Source organism: Miscanthus floridulus, chromosome 3 (assembly GCF_019320115.1).
Source record: "Miscanthus floridulus cultivar M001 chromosome 3, ASM1932011v1, whole genome shotgun sequence".
In the NCBI taxonomy this organism is placed as follows: Eukaryota; Viridiplantae; Streptophyta; class Magnoliopsida; order Poales; family Poaceae; genus Miscanthus; species Miscanthus floridulus.
In genome coordinates, this window is record NC_089582.1 from 121,111,959 (window position 1) to 121,128,833 (window position 16,875).

The 16,875-nt window shown below is 46.3% G+C and overlaps 1 long non-coding RNA gene and 1 pseudogene across 1 annotated transcript; one reads left to right on the top strand and one right to left on the bottom strand.

The window, feature by feature from the left end:
• Window positions 1–12,596, top strand: part of LOC136546709 (receptor-like serine/threonine-protein kinase SD1-8) — a 33,893-nt pseudogene extending 21,297 nt beyond the window's left edge.
• On the bottom strand, window positions 10,449–13,347 carry LOC136542229 (uncharacterized). Its single transcript, XR_010780630.1, has 4 exons — window positions 13,230–13,347; window positions 12,807–12,877; window positions 12,364–12,495; window positions 10,449–10,561 (listed from the first exon to the last, which is right to left on the bottom strand). It is a non-coding gene; the product is annotated as an uncharacterized lncRNA (long non-coding RNA).
• Window positions 13,348–16,875: the final 3,528 nt, after the last annotated feature.

Below are 16,875 nucleotides of genomic sequence, written 5' to 3' on the forward strand. Positions count from 1 at the left end.
TCGAGCCGTTGCCCATGTCTTTGGGGACCAAGTTTTGCTCACCTTCAAATGACCCAGTTTTTGGCTTTTCTTTGGCTTTTGGTCATTTGGGTGAGTTCTTTCTTTTCTCTTCTTCTTCTCTTTCCTTTGCTCAAGCTGTTCGTGTATTGGTGTTGATAATGCACTCATCAAGGGGGAGATTGCGAACACAAGGTTGACAAGTACCCTTGTGTGTTCGTTTTGTGATGAGTGATTGTCAATGTGATCCACGAAGTGGGTTGAGTGGTGACTAACCTTACCATGGCGAAAGCTATGTGTGCGACATGTCTTTTGGCTTGTGTTGTGCAGGTGTGGAGCTCGGATGCGGTGGTCGATGGCGAGGTGAAGGTCAAGGAGGACGTGCCGTGCCGACAGACCGAGAGCGGTGAAGGACGGACGTGAGGCTTGGACCGAGGGACCCAGAGGCCAGGTGACTAGCCGCGGTGGCTGACACTTGGGACATCGACAAGTGCAAGAAGACATGGAGTGACGGTGTTGACCGGGTCAAGACGACGGACGCGTGAGTCAAGCGAGGCTCAGGAGGACTTGGCGGGCCGGCCGATCGAGGACGGCGGTGACACGCGTCGGATGGCGGGGGACGCGTATGGAGTACGCTACTCGCGGACGGTTTGATGGTTTGGACCTCAAAACCATCGGATGGACGGTTTACGGGTTTGGGCCTCAAAACCCGGGCGGAGGTTCCGAGGAGGGACGGACGGCACGTGGCGGCATCGGGGAGTTCGCGTCGAGGCGAAGCTACCGGTGAGAAGGCGCGGTGGCCGTCGGATCAAGATTACACCGGGTTGGACAACAACGCCCTTGGGCTTAGCGGTTCAACTCATTTGTATCCAGGGGCAAAACTAGGAATGTGTAATAGCCCTGTTAAATAGGATGATGGAGCCCCCATCTCCCTCACCTCCTCCAGTTTTCATTTTCTCCTTTAGGGTTTCTTCCTCTAGTTTGCTTCCATGTATGAGAGAGGTCCACAACTCAAATTGTGACTTGGTTTTGAAGGAATCGGTGGCCGTAACCACCGTATGTCCTCCGGGATTCATGATTTAGTTGTGTTCTTGATGTGATTTTGGTGTTCTTCACGAGCTCCTTTTGTCTCTTCTTGTTTCCCCTCTTGTTTCTTCGATTTGGGATGGTTTTGGTTCGTTCTTGTTGCCTTGGATCGATCAGTGACATGAGTAGAAGCTTTCCACCGAAGGAAATCCACTAATTCCTCACGAGATCGCAGATCCGGGCAATTTTAGTTCTTGACCTATTTTTGGGGGTTTTCTTAAATTCCTTCGATTCACGGAGTTAGAGTTTGTCTCGGGCTATGATCTTTTAGAGGTTGCCTTTCTACTCGCTTGTGAACTCTTGTGCAAAATATCAAGTCATTTGGAGTTGATTTGATCAAGTTATGGCTTGATTTAATTTTTCCCGAGAAACTGCTCGTTTATACCGGACGTGTCCGATATCATACCGGACGTTTCCGATATTTCTCACTTTGGAGTTTTGAGCTGAAATTTTGTGGAGATCTTCCCTTGGTGTCTAAAGAGCTATGGTTAAAATTTCATGATTTTTGGACACCGTTTGATGGGGTTTCGGATTTTTCTCTTTTGGTCAGCTTGCTGCTGAAAATCCCAGACGTGTCCGAGATCATACCGGACGTGTCCGAAAATACCGGACGTGTCCGATATAATACCGGACGTGTCCGATATTTGCAGGAGCAGTGCTGTTTTATTTTTGGGAGTTTGCTCGTTTGGGCCTCGATCTGTGGTCCGTTTGCTCTGTGGTGACCCGCTGTGTTCTGAGGGAGCATCCACCCTTCTCTAGGGTCGTGGTCACCAAGTCTTTCGTGTATGGTTTTTGGGGATTGATATTGGGACAGTGGTCGAAGATTTCGAAAGAAATTTGAGGCTCCCATTCACCCCCCCCCCTCTGGTCGCCGTTTCCGGTCCTTCAATTGGTATCAGAGCCGGTTAAGGATCATTCCACCTTAATCGGTCCGTGATCCACGAAGGCGACATGGAGCGTGGTTCCGGCAAACCACCGCACTTTGATGGGTCCAACTATCCTTATTGGAAGATCCGCATGTCTGCGCATCTCCAGGGGATTGATTGGCTCGTCTGGGAAATTTGCGAGGACGCTACTTACGTTGTGCTCCCTGTTGCGGCCCGTACCACCCAGGATCACAAGGATCGGCACAATGCAAATAGCAAAGCTCGCAGTGTGCTTTTCTCGAGTCTTTCGCTTTCTGAGTTCGAGCGTGTCTCCGATTGTACTACAGCTCGAGAGATCTGGGTGAGGCTTTAGAGCTATCACGAGGGGACCGCACAGGTCAAGACCAGACTCTACGAGACGTACAAGCGCGAGTACGAGAACTTCTCTCAGTTTGATGGCGAGTCCATCGATGCCATGTTTTCCCGCTTTCAGACTATCGTCAACAAAATGAAAGCGAACAAGGCCAACCTACCTTATAGTGATCATGAGAGGGCGCTCAAGCTTCTCTATGCCCTTGATCGAAAGGTATGGGATGTGAAGGTGTCGGCGATCATCGAGTCGGCCAACTACGACACCCTCACCGTCGACGAGCTTTTCAGCAAGCTCAAGTCCACAGAGATCGACTACCAAACCCAAGCCAAGCTCAAGAATCCTTCTGCACCAACCATGGCTTTCGTCTCAGGTAGTGGTTCAAGTTCATTGACTAACCCTTCACAAGCTTCTTTCTCTTTGTCGTGCTTGATGTCAGTCACAGAGGAGCAGCTGGAGTCTCTTGGGGATGATGAGTTGGCACTCGTCATCAGTCGGTTCTCTCGGTTTCACAACAACTGTTTGAACCGCTGACGCAGTGGTGGCCCGAAGGAGGGATGCTATGGATGTGGAGATCCAGACCACTTTGTCGCGCACTGCCCCAAGAAGAAGCCCTTCACCAACAAGTACGACTCCGGCAAGCGCAAGGATAAGCGCGACTACACCTCCAACAAGCACAAGGCCAAGGGCGGCTTCGACAAGGAGGCGATCAAGAAGGCGTACCGTAGGAAGGCCAAAGCTCAAGAACGCGCCTTCCTCGCCTCCCTCAGCGACCTCGACGACGACTCCGACGATGATCACTCTTCTTCTCCCTCGACCGATGATGAGTTCGAGAAGAAGCGCGAGGACAAGCTCAACGGTCTCTGCTTTGTTGCCGGTGCAAACCGTGGTGGGTTTTGCACTATGGCGGTTGACGGTGGAGCAAAGCTCAAAAAGGACGTCGACGTCGACGATGATGAAAATGAGAGCGGAGGCCTGGAGAACACGTGGCTTGTTGATTCCGGCTGTTCGCGCCACATGACCGGAAGTTCCAAATGGTTCTCCAGCCTCGACCCCATGCAATACAAGGAGTACATCACATTTGGGGACAATAGCAAAGGTAAGGTGTTGTCTCGTGGGACCATTCGGGTCAATGAGTCTTTTATCTTGAAGGACGTTGCTTTGGTTTCAAGCCTGCATTTTAATTTGCTCTCTATTTCGCAACTCCTTCAAGATGGGTTTGAGGTGCGCTTTAAGACTGGACTTTCTCGTGTGCTCGATTCTCAGGGACATCTAGTTTGTCAGATCATTCCTTTTGGTCGAGTTTTCAGAGCTGATTTCTCTCAGTCTTTCGGTTCTTCTCGCAGTTTGGTTGCCGGATCTTCTTCTGATTTGTGGAAGTGGCATAGGAGACTTGGTCACTTGAGCTTCGATCTCCTAGTGAGGTTGAGTTCTCTTGACATGATCTGAGGATTGCCCAAACTTAAGTTTGAGAAGGATCTGGTATGCCATCCCTGTCGCCGCGGAAAGATGGTGGCTGCTTCCCATCCTCCAGTGACTCAGGTCATGACCACGAGACCCGGTGAGCTACTCCATATGGACACTGTTGGTCCGGCTCGGGTTCGGTCAGAGGGAGGGAAGTGGTACGTTCTAGTGATCGTGGATGATTTTTCTCGTTATTCTTGGGTGTTTTTCATGGAGGGCAAGGACGAAGCGTTTTCTCATGCTCGTGACTTGATCTTGAGGTTGCAAACTGAGTTACCAAAGAATGTCATACGAGCTATCCGCAGTGACAATGGCACTGAGTTCAAAAACTCTCAGTTTGACACCTTTTGTGCTTCCTTGGGTCTTGAACATCAGTTTTCTTCGTCCTATGTCCCTCAGCAGAATGGTGTTGTTGAGCGCAAAAATCGGACTTTGGTTGAAATGGCCAGGACGATGCTCGATGAGCATAGGACTCCTAGGCGTTACTGGGCCGAAGCCATCAACACCGCCTGCCATGTTTCAAACCGCATTTTTCTTCGTGCTTTCTTAAAGAAGACATCCTACGAGTTGCGGTTTGGGCGTCCACCCAAGGTGAGTCATTTTCGAGTCTTCGGTTGCAGGTGCTTCATTCTTAAGCAAGGTAATCTTGACAAGTTTGAATCTAGATCTTCAGACGGTATATTTCTCGGTTACGCTTCTCATTCACATGCGTACCGTGTGCTTAATCTTGAGACTAACCGTGTCGTGGAGACTTGTGAAGTCACCTTCGACGAAACCATGCCCTCTTCGATTTCGGTCTTTGAACGTGCAGGTGATGAAGAGATGGGTGATAGCATTTTCGTTGAGGATGACGATGATGTCGATTGGGATGATCCCAAGCCATCTCAACCGGCTGCCCCGATCGAGCCAGCTTCGACCACTTCGGCTCACGGCCCCGAGCCCTCCACCTCTACTTCATGGGGTCCGTGCGAGCTGCTTCCTCAATCGACTGAGGAGGCCCCAGCTATGGATGAGGGGGAGGCGACTTTGTCTTTGGGTGCACCTCGACATATCCAGCGACGCCATCCTCCTCAGACCATGATCGGCGATATCGACGAAAGGGTAACGCGTTCCAAGTCTTATCATATTTCCCATTTCGCTCATTCTGCTTTTGTAGCTTCTTTTGAGCCTCGAGATATTGGACACGCACTATCTAATGCCGATTGGGTTAATGCTATGCACGAGGAGTTAGAGAACTTTGAGCAGAACCAAGTGTGGGTTTTAGTTCCACCTCCACCAGAGTGCCACCCCATAGGTACTAAGTGGGTTTACAAGAACAAGCAGAGTGAGGATGGGGTGGTGGTGAGAAACAAGGCGAGATTAGTGGCTCAGGGTTTTTGCCAAAAAGAGGGAATAGACTATGAAGAAACCTTTGCTCCTGTTGCCCGTCTAGAAGCCATTAGGATTCTTTTAGCATTTGCAGCTTCGAAAGGGTTCAAGCTGTATCAGATGGATGTAAAGAGTGCCTTCTTGAATGGGTACATAGAGGAAGAGGTTTATGTGAGGCAACCCCCTGGCTTTGAAAATCCAAAGTACCCCAACCATGTTTTTAAACTCCACAAAGCCTTGTATGGTTTGAAACAAGCCCCGAGAGCCTGGTATGAGCGTTTGAAAGCTTTCTTGCTTGATAAGGGTTTTAGGATGGGTTCCGTAGATAAGACTTTGTTCCTCCTCAAGCAAGGCACAGACATTCTTTTGGTTCAGATATACGTGGATGATATAATCTTTGGTGGCTCTTCTCATGCTCTTGTTGCCAAGTTTTTAGATACTATGAGCAGGGAATTTGAGATGAGCATGATGGGTGAATTGACTTTCTTCCTTGGGCTGCAAATCAAGCAAACTCGTGAGGGGACGTTCGTGCACCAAGGCAAGTACACCAAGGACGTGCTCAAGAAATTTGATATGGGTGAGGCCAAGCCTCTTTCGACGCCCATGTCAACCACGACGGCCCTGGATGAGGACAAGGAGGGAGAAGCTGTGGACCAGAAGGAATACCGAAGCATGATCGGGTCCCTGCTGTACCTAACGGCGACGAGACCAGACATCCAGTTCGTAGTCTGCTTGTGCGCGCGCTTTCAGTCTTCGCCGCGCACGTCTCATCGTCAAGCCATCAAGCGGATCCTCAGGTACCTTCGTTTCACACCCGAGTTTGGTCTCTGGTTTTCAGCCTCCTCCTCTCTTTCTCTTTGTGGGTATTCTGATGCGGATTATGCTGGTTGTCGTGTTGAGAGGAAGTCCACTTCGGGGACTTGTCAGTTTCTTGGATCTTCTCTTGTGTCTTGGTCTTCTCGCAAGCAGTCTAGCGTCGCCCAATCCACCACAGAAGCTAAGTATGTTGCTACTGCTGCTTGTTGTTCCCAGTTGCTTTGGATGATAGCTACTCTGAGAGACTTTGGGTTAGAGTTTAGGCGAGTGCCTTTGTTTTGTGACAGCACCAGTGCCATAAGTGTAGCCGAAAACCCAGTCCTTCACTCAAAGACAAAGCACATAGAAGTTCGCTTTCACTTCTTGCGTGACCACTATGAGAAAGGTGATATTGATCTGCACCACATTAATACCCAAAACCAGCTCGCAGATATCTTCACCAAACCACTTGACCAAGCCCAGTTTGCTCGCTTGCGAGGGGAGCTTGGAGTTTGTTTCCCTTTTTAGAGGAGGGGAACTTTGGTTGTTGTATTCTAGTTTTGCTTTTCTTTGTAGTTTAGCCTTTGTTTTTGTTTTTATATCATACTTGCATATCATATCATCATGTATCATATTGCATCCTGAGCTTCATCCTTATAGTAGCTAGATTGACACTATGCTCTTGTTGGGGATGTTATGGATATACATGATGTGCTTTTGGCTTAGGCTCCTCTTGATCAATTGATGCATGTTATGAGCTAAGCTTGTTTTCCAAACTGTGAACTTGATTAAAACTTGTTGAAACATGAAATGTGTTCACCACTACTTGTGGCACTAGCATGTGTAGAATGTGTCGAGATCTTTTTCTTGCTTCATGTATATGCTTAGTTGCTACGGCTCATACTTTGAGTTACACACTTGCTTGAGAAACTTGAATTTGTGCTAAAACTTGAAAATCAAACTCAGTGATTTGAAAAGATCGGGATGGGTCTGTACTATCCTATGTCAGAGTATCGAGACAGCTCCAAATTGCACTTATTGGTGAACTTGAGCTCTGTAATGGATACCGAGATCATTGTCTTAAGCTTCTGATTGCTTTTGGCATAGGCTTGACATGGTCGCTAAGTCAGGTTTTGGTGGCACAGATAACCTCCCGCACACACTTGTCTGACAAACTTTGGTAATAAGCTGCATAACTCTGATAAATTTCAATTGGTGTCTAAAATTTGATCAAACCACAAGTTTGTCTCATGACATGATGTGTGAACCTTGTTTGGGGTAGTTCACTTTGCATACATGTGTAGCACAAGGTCGATCTCCTGTCTATTTTTGCTATGTGCTCCTTTGGTGGTGAACCCTCTTTTAAAATTGCTCAAACTTGATCAAAATTGCTTAAATGCCATATTTTGTCTCATTTGGTCACTTTGAGCATTTGCTAGCACTTGTATGTGTTGTTATATATACATGACAGCATCAACTAGAGCCTCTTTTCAATCTACTTACTATAATCTTGAAGCTTCTGCATTCGTGCATTTCTGCATTCATAGCATAATTTGAGGGGAAGATGCAATCTTTGGGCTCTAGCTTGATAAGTGCATGTGTCAACAAGGGGGAGAAGTTTCCACACTCACAATGTCACCTAAAGTTGAGCGATATGCATTCATTTGAGAGAGATTGCACTTGTTCAGGGGGAGTTGCATTTGAGGTGTTTTGCTAGATGCGTTGAGCCCGTTGCCTCTTCTTGAGGGCTAGTTTTGTTTTACTTGGTTGTGTCGAGCCGTTGCCCATGTCTTCGGGGACCAAGTTTTGCTCACCTTCAAATGACCCAGTTTTTGGCTTTTCTTTGGCTTTTGGTCATTTGGGTGAGTTCTTTCTTTTCTCTTCTTCTTCTTTTTCCTTTGCTCAAGCTGTTCGTGTATTGGTGTTGACAATGCACTCATCAAGGGGGAGATTGCGAACACAAGGTTGACAAGTACCCTTGTGTGTTCGTTTTGTGATGAGTGATTGTCAATGTGATCCACGAAGTGGGTTGAGTGGTGACTAACCTTACCATGGCGAAAGCTATGTGTGCGACATGTCTTTTGGCTTGTGTTGTGCAGGTGTGGAGCTCGGATGCGGTGGTCGACGGCGAGGTGAAGGTCAAGGAGGACGTGTCGTGCCGACAGACCGAGAGCGGTGAAGGACGGACGTGAGGCTTGGACCGAGGGACCCAGAGGCCAGGTGACTCGCCGCGGTGGCTGACACTTGGGACATCGACAAGTGCAAGAAGACATGGAGTGATGGTGTTGACCGGGTCAAGACGACAGACGCGTGAGTCGAGCGAGGCTCAGGAGGACTTGGCGGGCCGGCCGGTCGAGGATGGCGGTGACACGCGTCGGATGGCGGGGGACGCGTATGGAGTACGCTACTCGCGGACGGTTTGATGGTTTGGACCTCAAAACCATCGGATGGACGGTTTACGGGTTTGTGCCTCAAAACCCGGGCGGAGGTTCCGAGGAGGGACGGACGGCACGTGGCGGCATCGGGGAGTTTGCGTCGAGGCGAAGCTACCGGTGAGAAGGCGCGGTGGCCGTCGGATCAAGATTACACCGGGTTGGACAACAACGCCCTTGGGCTTAGCGGTTCAACTCATTTGTATCCAGGGGCAAAACTGGGAATGTGTAATAGCCCTGTTAAATAGGATGAGGGAGCCCCCATCTCTCTCACCTCCTCCAGTTTTCATTTTCTCCTTTAGGGTTTCTTCCTCTAGTTTGCTTCCATGTATGAGAGAGGTCCACAACTCAAATTGTGACTTGGTTTTGAAGGAATCGGTGGCCGTAACCACCGTATGTCCTCCGGGATTCATGATTTAGTTGTGTTCTTGATGTGATTTTGGTGTTCTTCACGAGCTCCTTTTGTCTCTTCTTGTTTCCCCTCTCGTTTCTTCGATTTGGGATGGTTTTGGTTCGTTCTTGTTGCCTTGGATCGATCAGTGACATGAGTAGAAGCTTTCCACCGAAGGAAATCCACTAATTCCTCACGAGATCGCAGATCCGGGCAATTTTAGTTCTTGACCTATTTTTGGGGGTTTTCTTAAATTCCTTCGATTCACGGAGTTAGAGTTTGTCTCGGGCTATGATCTTTTAGAGGTTGCCTTTCTACTCGCTTGTGAACTCTTGTGCAAAATTTCAAGTCATTTGGAGTTGATTTGATCAAGTTATGGCTTGATTTAATTTTTCCCGAGAAACTGCTCGTTCATACCGGACGTGTCCGATATCATACCGGACGTGTCCGATATTTCTCACTTTGGAGTTTTGAGCTGAAATTTTGTGGAGATCTTCCCTTGGTGTCTAAAGAGCTATGGTTAAAATTTCATGATTTTTGGACACCGTTTGATGGGGTTTCGGATTTTTCTCTTTTGGTCAGCTTGCTGCTGAAAATCCCGGACGTGTCCGAGATCATACCGGACGTGTCCGAAAATACCGGACGTGTCCGATATAATACCGGACGTGTCCGATATTTGCAGGAGCAGTGCTGTTTTATTTTTGGGAGTTTGCTCGTTTGGGCCTCGATCTGTGGTCCGTTTGCTCTGTGGTGACCCGCTGTGTTCTGAGGGAGCATCCACCCTTCTCTAGGGTCGTGGTCACCAAGTCTTTCGTGTATGGTTTTTGGGGATTGATATTGGGACAGTGGTCGAAGATTTCGAAAGAAATTTGAGGCTCCCATTCACCCCCCCTCTGGTCGCCGTTTCCGGTCCTTCAAATTCTATCGTCACGGTCTCGATCCAGTTCCAGCCAAACACCAGCGTTGGGGTATACATGACTTATGTCAATACCGCCGATGACGTGTACATGGCCTTCACCGTTTCTGATGGTGCACCACCCGTGAGAACTGTAATGAGCTACTCTGGCAGGCTTGAAACACGTATCTGGGACAGGGATTCGTCGGACTGGGCAAGGGTTGCAGTGTTGCCGGGCTACTCAGAGTGTAGCAGGTATAGTTACTGTGGGCCTTCTGGCTACTGCGACCACACTGATGCTACCCCAACTTGCAAGTGCCTTGAGGGGTTCGAGCCTGTGAACAAGGAAGAATGGAGCAATGCCAGATTCTCACGGGGATGCCGGCGAAAGGAAGCGTTGAGATGTGGTGATGGCTTCTTGGCGCTGTCTGATATGAAGGTGCCGGACAAGTTTATGCGCATTGGGAGAAAGACCCTTAAGGAGTGCGCAGCAGAGTGCAGTGGCAATTGCTCCTGTGTGGCCTACGCTTATGCCAACTTGAATGCCAGTACAGCAAACGGCGATGCGACGAGGTGCCTGGTGTGGATTGGTGATCATCAGCTTGTCGACACGCAGAAGATGGTGATGGGTGTGTCTCCCTACACTACTGCTGGTGCTGGTACTCATGAAACGCTATACCTCCGTGTTGCAGGCATGTCAGGTACCATTTCATATCACAAGAAATTCTTACCCAAGCAGGTGTCCCTATGAGTGACTCCCCACTTGTGGCTTGCCCGTCAGAGTCTCCCCACCATTTTATCACTTATCCGTATCATCTTAGTATGCAAAATATGCAGATAACATAACACCATTATTAGCTATGTCTGTAGTCCTCTGGAACTTGACCGTTCATTTACCTGGTATGCAAAGTAGGCATCAAGATCATGACAACATTTAGTAGGATCAGGATGGTTGCAACTAATTTCAGAATCTGCTCACATCCTAGAATCATAAGCAGCTCAAAATGGATGGCTACATGTTTGTTAGAGCCAATCTGCCAATGTATATGTATCAGGAATAGATACTGAAGTGAGAATTACAGTTTTTTCTCTTTCCCAGCGATCTTAATTTCTCATACATGTAGTTAAGATGTCATCTTAATTCCTATTGGTCATCGCTTTAATGATAAAGGTACTAATGTACTATACTATTGTGTATTGTATGATCTTAGCACTGGTTCAGCTGTTTGAAGACTGAATTATGTGGTCGTATGATATTAACTTAGCGCTATATGAGTAATTTTTGCTCTGCTTTGCAGGTAAAAGGACAAAAACAAACACAATAAAAATTATACTAGCAACTTTAGCAGGTGTTATTGTTCTCACTTCCATTTTGCTTATATGGGTCTGCAAGTTCAGAGGTATGTTCTCCATTGTGTATATTGATCTCAGTTACTTAAGAACAAATGCTCAACAACTTTTGGGAGCAGGAAGGGAAAGAAATTTGGAAAATCACAAGACGCTTATCCATGGAGGTTTTACTTCAGTTGAACTTGGAGAAGAAAAAACTACCAATGATTTTGAACTTCCATTTCTGAAGTTAAAAGGTATTCTAGTCGCAACAAACAACTTCTCGAATACGTTTATGATTGGACAAGGAGGTTTCGGCAAAGTTTATAAGGTAAACTCTACAATGGATGTTCCTTCCTTTTCTTTTCCTAGATTGATTATCTAATTAAGTAGTTTGCACTACATATGAAAATCTTACCTCTCTATGATAATTACAAAGGGGAATTTGGAAGGTGGTCAAGAGGTTGCTATCAAAAGACTTAGTAGGGACTCAGACCAAGGAATTCAGGAATTCAGAAATGAAGTTATTCTAATTGCAAAACTACAACATAGAAACTTGGTTCGACTTTTTGGGTGTTGTGTTGGAGATGAAAAGCTACTGATTTATGAGTATTTTCCCAATGAAAGCTTGGATCATGCGATTTTCAGTATGTTCAATTTCTATTCACCAGAAGTTTATATATATAGTTGAGCAATTACATATTTTATTTTATTTTTCATATATATGACACAGCTAACCTTTGTAGGATGTGAAAGAAATGCAACGCTCAACTGGTCAACAAGGTTTAAGATAATCAAAAGAGTTGCTAAGGGGCTTCTTTACCTCCATCACGATTCAAGATTAACAATAGTTCACAGAGATCTCAAAGCTAGTAATGTATTGCTAGATGCAGAGATGAGACCCAAGATAGGAGACTTTGGTATGGCAAGAATCTTTGGTGACAACCAGGAAAATGCTAATACGAGACGAGTTGTTGGGACATAGTAAGTACTACATATTGCAAATTAAATATATGATTTACCAAATTCATCTCCATAATTTTTTAAAATGAAATGTTCTTACCAGTGGTTACATGGCTCCTGAGTATGCAATGGAGGGCATTTTCTCTACAAAATCTGATGTCTATAGCTTTGGTGTGTTACTATTGGAGGTTGTAAGTGGCATAAAGATAAGCTCTGTGGATCGCATCCCGGGTTACCCAAACCTAATAGTCTATGTAAGCAAATGTCATTATTTCGCAGAGTAAAGGGTTTGGAATTTTTTTTTATACAATATCAACGAGTGATGTGATTGTTTCAGGCGTGGAACCTTTGGAAGGAAGGGAAGGCAAAAGATTTGATAGATGAATGCATTGTCGAGAACTGCTTACAAGATGAAGCTTCACATTGCATCCATATCGGGCTTTTGTGCGTACAGGAAAATCCTGAAGATAGGCCATTCATGTCTTCTGTTGTGTTCAACTTGGAGAATGGATACACAACACTACCAGCTCCAAACCACCCTGCATATTTTGCACAGAGAAATAATGATATTGAGCAAATGCGAGAGGATATTCTGAACTCTAAGAACACAGTGGCTCTTACAGTCATAGAGGGGAGATAGAGTAACTCTTCATTTTTAGTCATAAAAATATATGTCTAGGTCAATTCTGTGAAGTTCGAATATATAATTGCTTTTAGCACTAATCTGGAGGTGATACAAGTATTCCGCTATATTTTTCCTGCTAGAATGGTGCAGAGGGTTTTTATCAAGCACAAAACATCCCATTTAGATGATACAGAAAGCATTATGTTTGTAAAACAGAAATTCTACCTAGTAATGGGGACAGCCATGCAGGGGATGCAGTTGTTGATTATGGCTGAGACGAGGTTGTTGCCGATCACCTGCAGAGGGCAGCAGCAATCTTGTAAGCAGCTAGCGCTCGCTGCCATGCACATGCAGTAACAAGCGGTTGGTGGTGTGAGCTGGTGCAGGTGCAGGAGTGATAACGGCTCAGGCATTCTGCCGAACATATGGAAGGCGTTCAGCGAGCACAAGCTAGGAGGAAGATTAGCTGAAGTTGCAGCGGGGACGAAGAGAACGAACGTGGGTACACAGCTTGTTCTTGATCGCTCAGACTCTCACCTACTCTACATTGGGTACGCCCGTTCTGCTCGGCAAACGCTGGCAACTCGCCGGTGAATGTCCGACGGGCTGTAACAAACTTTTTTCTGCTCTTAATGAAATACGACTCACCTTCTCTACATTGGCGTCTGGCGAGCGACGATCGAACCTTTGATCTCTGGAGTCTGATGGTCGCCCCGCGGGAAATTCACCCATTAGGGAACAGGGTGGTACAAATTTTCTCCCCACGGAGAAAAAATCATCCCCATCAGGTATGACGGAGACGAGGATGGTATGCATGCCCCCGTCCCCATTCACTGCGGGGACCTGAAATAGCGCTGTGGAGAAGCTGGGCCGGGCCGTCGTAGTGCAAGAGCTGGGCCAGCGGCTTGCGCGGCGTGGGGGTGCGGCTGATGCGTGTGGCTCGGCTGCCGCTTCTGCCTTCTCCTCCTCACTTGCCCTCTCCCTCCTGACGCCCCAATCCATTCCCCCCGATCCCCAGACCCTAGCCGCTTCGATTACGCGACCCGCCTCGCAAACCCTAGCTCTCCCGCTCTCTCCCTCTCCCATGCGCCCCAAACCCTAGCTTGCCGCCCGCCCACGGCCCACCCGCCGGTCATGCGCGCCTCCGCCTCCGCGGTCCCCATGGAAGACTCCGCCTCCGCCCGCAGATCCGCCGCGGGCCCTGACTCCAATGGCGCCAAAGAAGCTACGCCTCGCGCAGCCGCCGCCGCCGCTTCCTCCAATGGCGCCGCCAGCGCTGTCGAGCAAGCACTGGTCGACGACCTACTCAGCCAGTATCGGACCGCGCTCGGGGAGCTCACCTTCAACTCCAAGCCCATCACCACCAACCTCACCATCATCGTCGGCGAGAACCTCCAGGCTGATGCAGGATGGGGATCCCCGCAGGGATTAAATCCCCGAGTGGAGACGGGGATGGGGAAGAAGTGCTTCCTATGAGCCTTCACGGGGACAGGAACGAGGGAAATTTGCTCCCACGGTGATGCGGCAGTAAAATTCCCCGGTTGACATGAGTCGGATATGGGGTACATGCACCGCGGTCCGCGAGGAATCAGGCGACTATGCTGGCGAGAGTGCTCCCAAATCTGATTGAGCAAGCGTCGCACGGTCCAACCCGCAGTGCAAACTTTGAGGCCCGTAAAGATTCAGCCCCCAGAAGGAAAACAGAAGAAGCCCATGAAGCACCTCCGTCCTTTTGAGAGGTATAAAAGGAGCGATGTTGCCTCACTCCTTTTGTTTTTTTTTTCTACTAGAACATTTATTTTCTCTTCTACGCAAAAAAAACATTTATTTTCTCTACGTAGAATGTTTAGCCGTTGCTAGTCAAGAAAAATGTTCCACCATAAAAGGAGTATCTGCCGAAGACGACCGTTTTGGTCTTGGATGTAATGTTACATTTTAGAAGTCGTTTTGTATCAAGGTATCCATCATTTGTACTAGCTTTTGTTTTTCTTGATATATATACTCCTTCAATTTCAAATTATAAGTCATTTCAACTTTCTTGGAGAGTCAAAGCATCTCAAGTTTGATCAAAATTCTAGAAAGAATTATAAATACTGATGACATCAATAGGTATTATATGAAAATATAATTAATGAAGAATTTAATGGTACCCATTTGACATCACAAATTTTATTATTTTATTATATAACTTGGTCAAACTTAAGATACATTGACTCTTCAAGAAAGTTAGAATGACTCATGATTTGAGATAGAGGGAGTATAAGATATGAGACACTCTTTTGAGTGTCTTTCAAAAAAATAGTATGTACCGTCTTTTGAAAAAAAGAAAAAGAAAACCCTCCGCTGCTCGCTCCAAGCCGTCCTCCGTAGACCGTAGTCCATCAAGCATCCGCGTCAGCAAGAAGCCAAGAAGAGACAACACGACGACTTATCTAAAGAGCAAGGCCAGTCTCAGTGGGAGTTTCATGGCTCTGTCCAAGACTTCATGATGTTGGAAAAAGTGTAAACAAGTTTTATTTCCATGGAACTCATTTCATCCCATTAAACTATTTTCACCTCTCTCTTCATTTAAACTATGTCACATTAGCTTATTTAATGCGCACAAGACTCCCATAAAACTTATATTGAGGGTGGCCTAATAACCAAGAGGTCGTGAGTAGTGACCTTAGCATTGCATTGCATTGTCCTTCACACTCTCGATCTCTGGACATTTTGCTACTCATCCACACGGCTTCGCGTGCGAGCACTTTCAGTCCCACGAGGCCCATCCAGGCCCCACAAGGAAAAAAGAGTTCTGAGACGGCCGAAAGTCCATTGCGTGACTTAGCTAAGTAGCCCCACGCGTCAGTGACACGTTGAACAGCCAAGTAGCCCACTTGTTTAATCAATCGTCCTGCACGGAAGTTCAAATCCGTCGCCAGACTCCTCCAATGTCATGTCGTCCTGCGTTGTATTTTTTCGATTATTGTACTTTATACGTATCACCTTGAATTGGTAATCGGGTACTATCACCTACTGTATATGTATGGACGTATTTGTCCGTTGAGAGTCAACGAGAAGTTTCCGGCCTGTCCATCCCAAACAGTACGCCCTATTTGTTTGGTTGATAAGTTATAGCTGAAAGTACTGTTGGTTGATTTATTGTGAGAGAAAAATATTATTTATTAACTAAAAAAATACGTCTTATAAGCCAAACGAACATAGCGTAAGTCCCCGCGCAGCCAGATGCGGATAGAGGCAAGGCATCAGCACAAACGAGGACGACTTTGTTTGGTTCGCTCGCTCCCATTTTCTTGTGTCTACAAAGGGTGTTGAATGTATAATAAAAATAATAAAACCTTCGATCTCAACTACGTCCTGAGATACATCAGTCCACCTACAGAATTCTAGTGCCGGTGGTTGATTACACCTCAACGGCAACTTTGTTAAGAAAGAAAACATTCTTCTTTTAGTCTCAACTAGCTACTAGCTAATCTCAACTTTACTTACACATTTAATTTAATTTAATTTACTTACGTCACGTCTAATATACAACTAAAATCACTATACCATAACTAATTACATATTTTATTTTATTTTTCATATACATGACACAGCTAAACTTTGTAGGATGTGAAAGAAATGCAACGCTCAACTAGTGAACAAGGTTTAGGATAATCAAAGGAGTTGCTAAGGGGCTTCTTTACCTCCATCACGATTCAAGATTAACAATAGTTCACAGAGATCCCAAAGCTAGTAATGTATTGCTAGATGTAGAGATGAGACCCAAGATAGCGGACTTTGGTATGGCAAGAATCTTTGATGACAACCAGGAAAATGCTAATACGAGACGAGTTGTTGGGACATAGTAAGTACTATATAGTGCAAATTAAATATATGATTTACCAAATTCATCTCCATATTTTTTTTAAAATGAAATGTTTCTTACCCGTGGTTACATGGCTCCTGAGTATGCAATGGAGGGCATTTTCTCTACGAAATCTGAGGTCTATAGCTTTGGTGTGTTACTATTGGAGGTTGTAAGTGGCATAAAGATAAGCTCCGTGGATCGCATACCGAATTACCGAAACCTAATAGTCTATGTAAGCAAATGTCATTATTTCGCACAGTAAAGGTTTTGGAATATTTTATCTTTTATACAATATCAATGAGTGATGTGATTGTTTCAGGCGTGGAACCTTTGGAAGGAAGGGAAGGCAAAATATTTGATAGATGAATGCATTGTCGAGAACCGCTCACAAGATGAAGCTTCACATTGCATCCATATCGGGCTTTTGTGCGTACAGGAAAATCC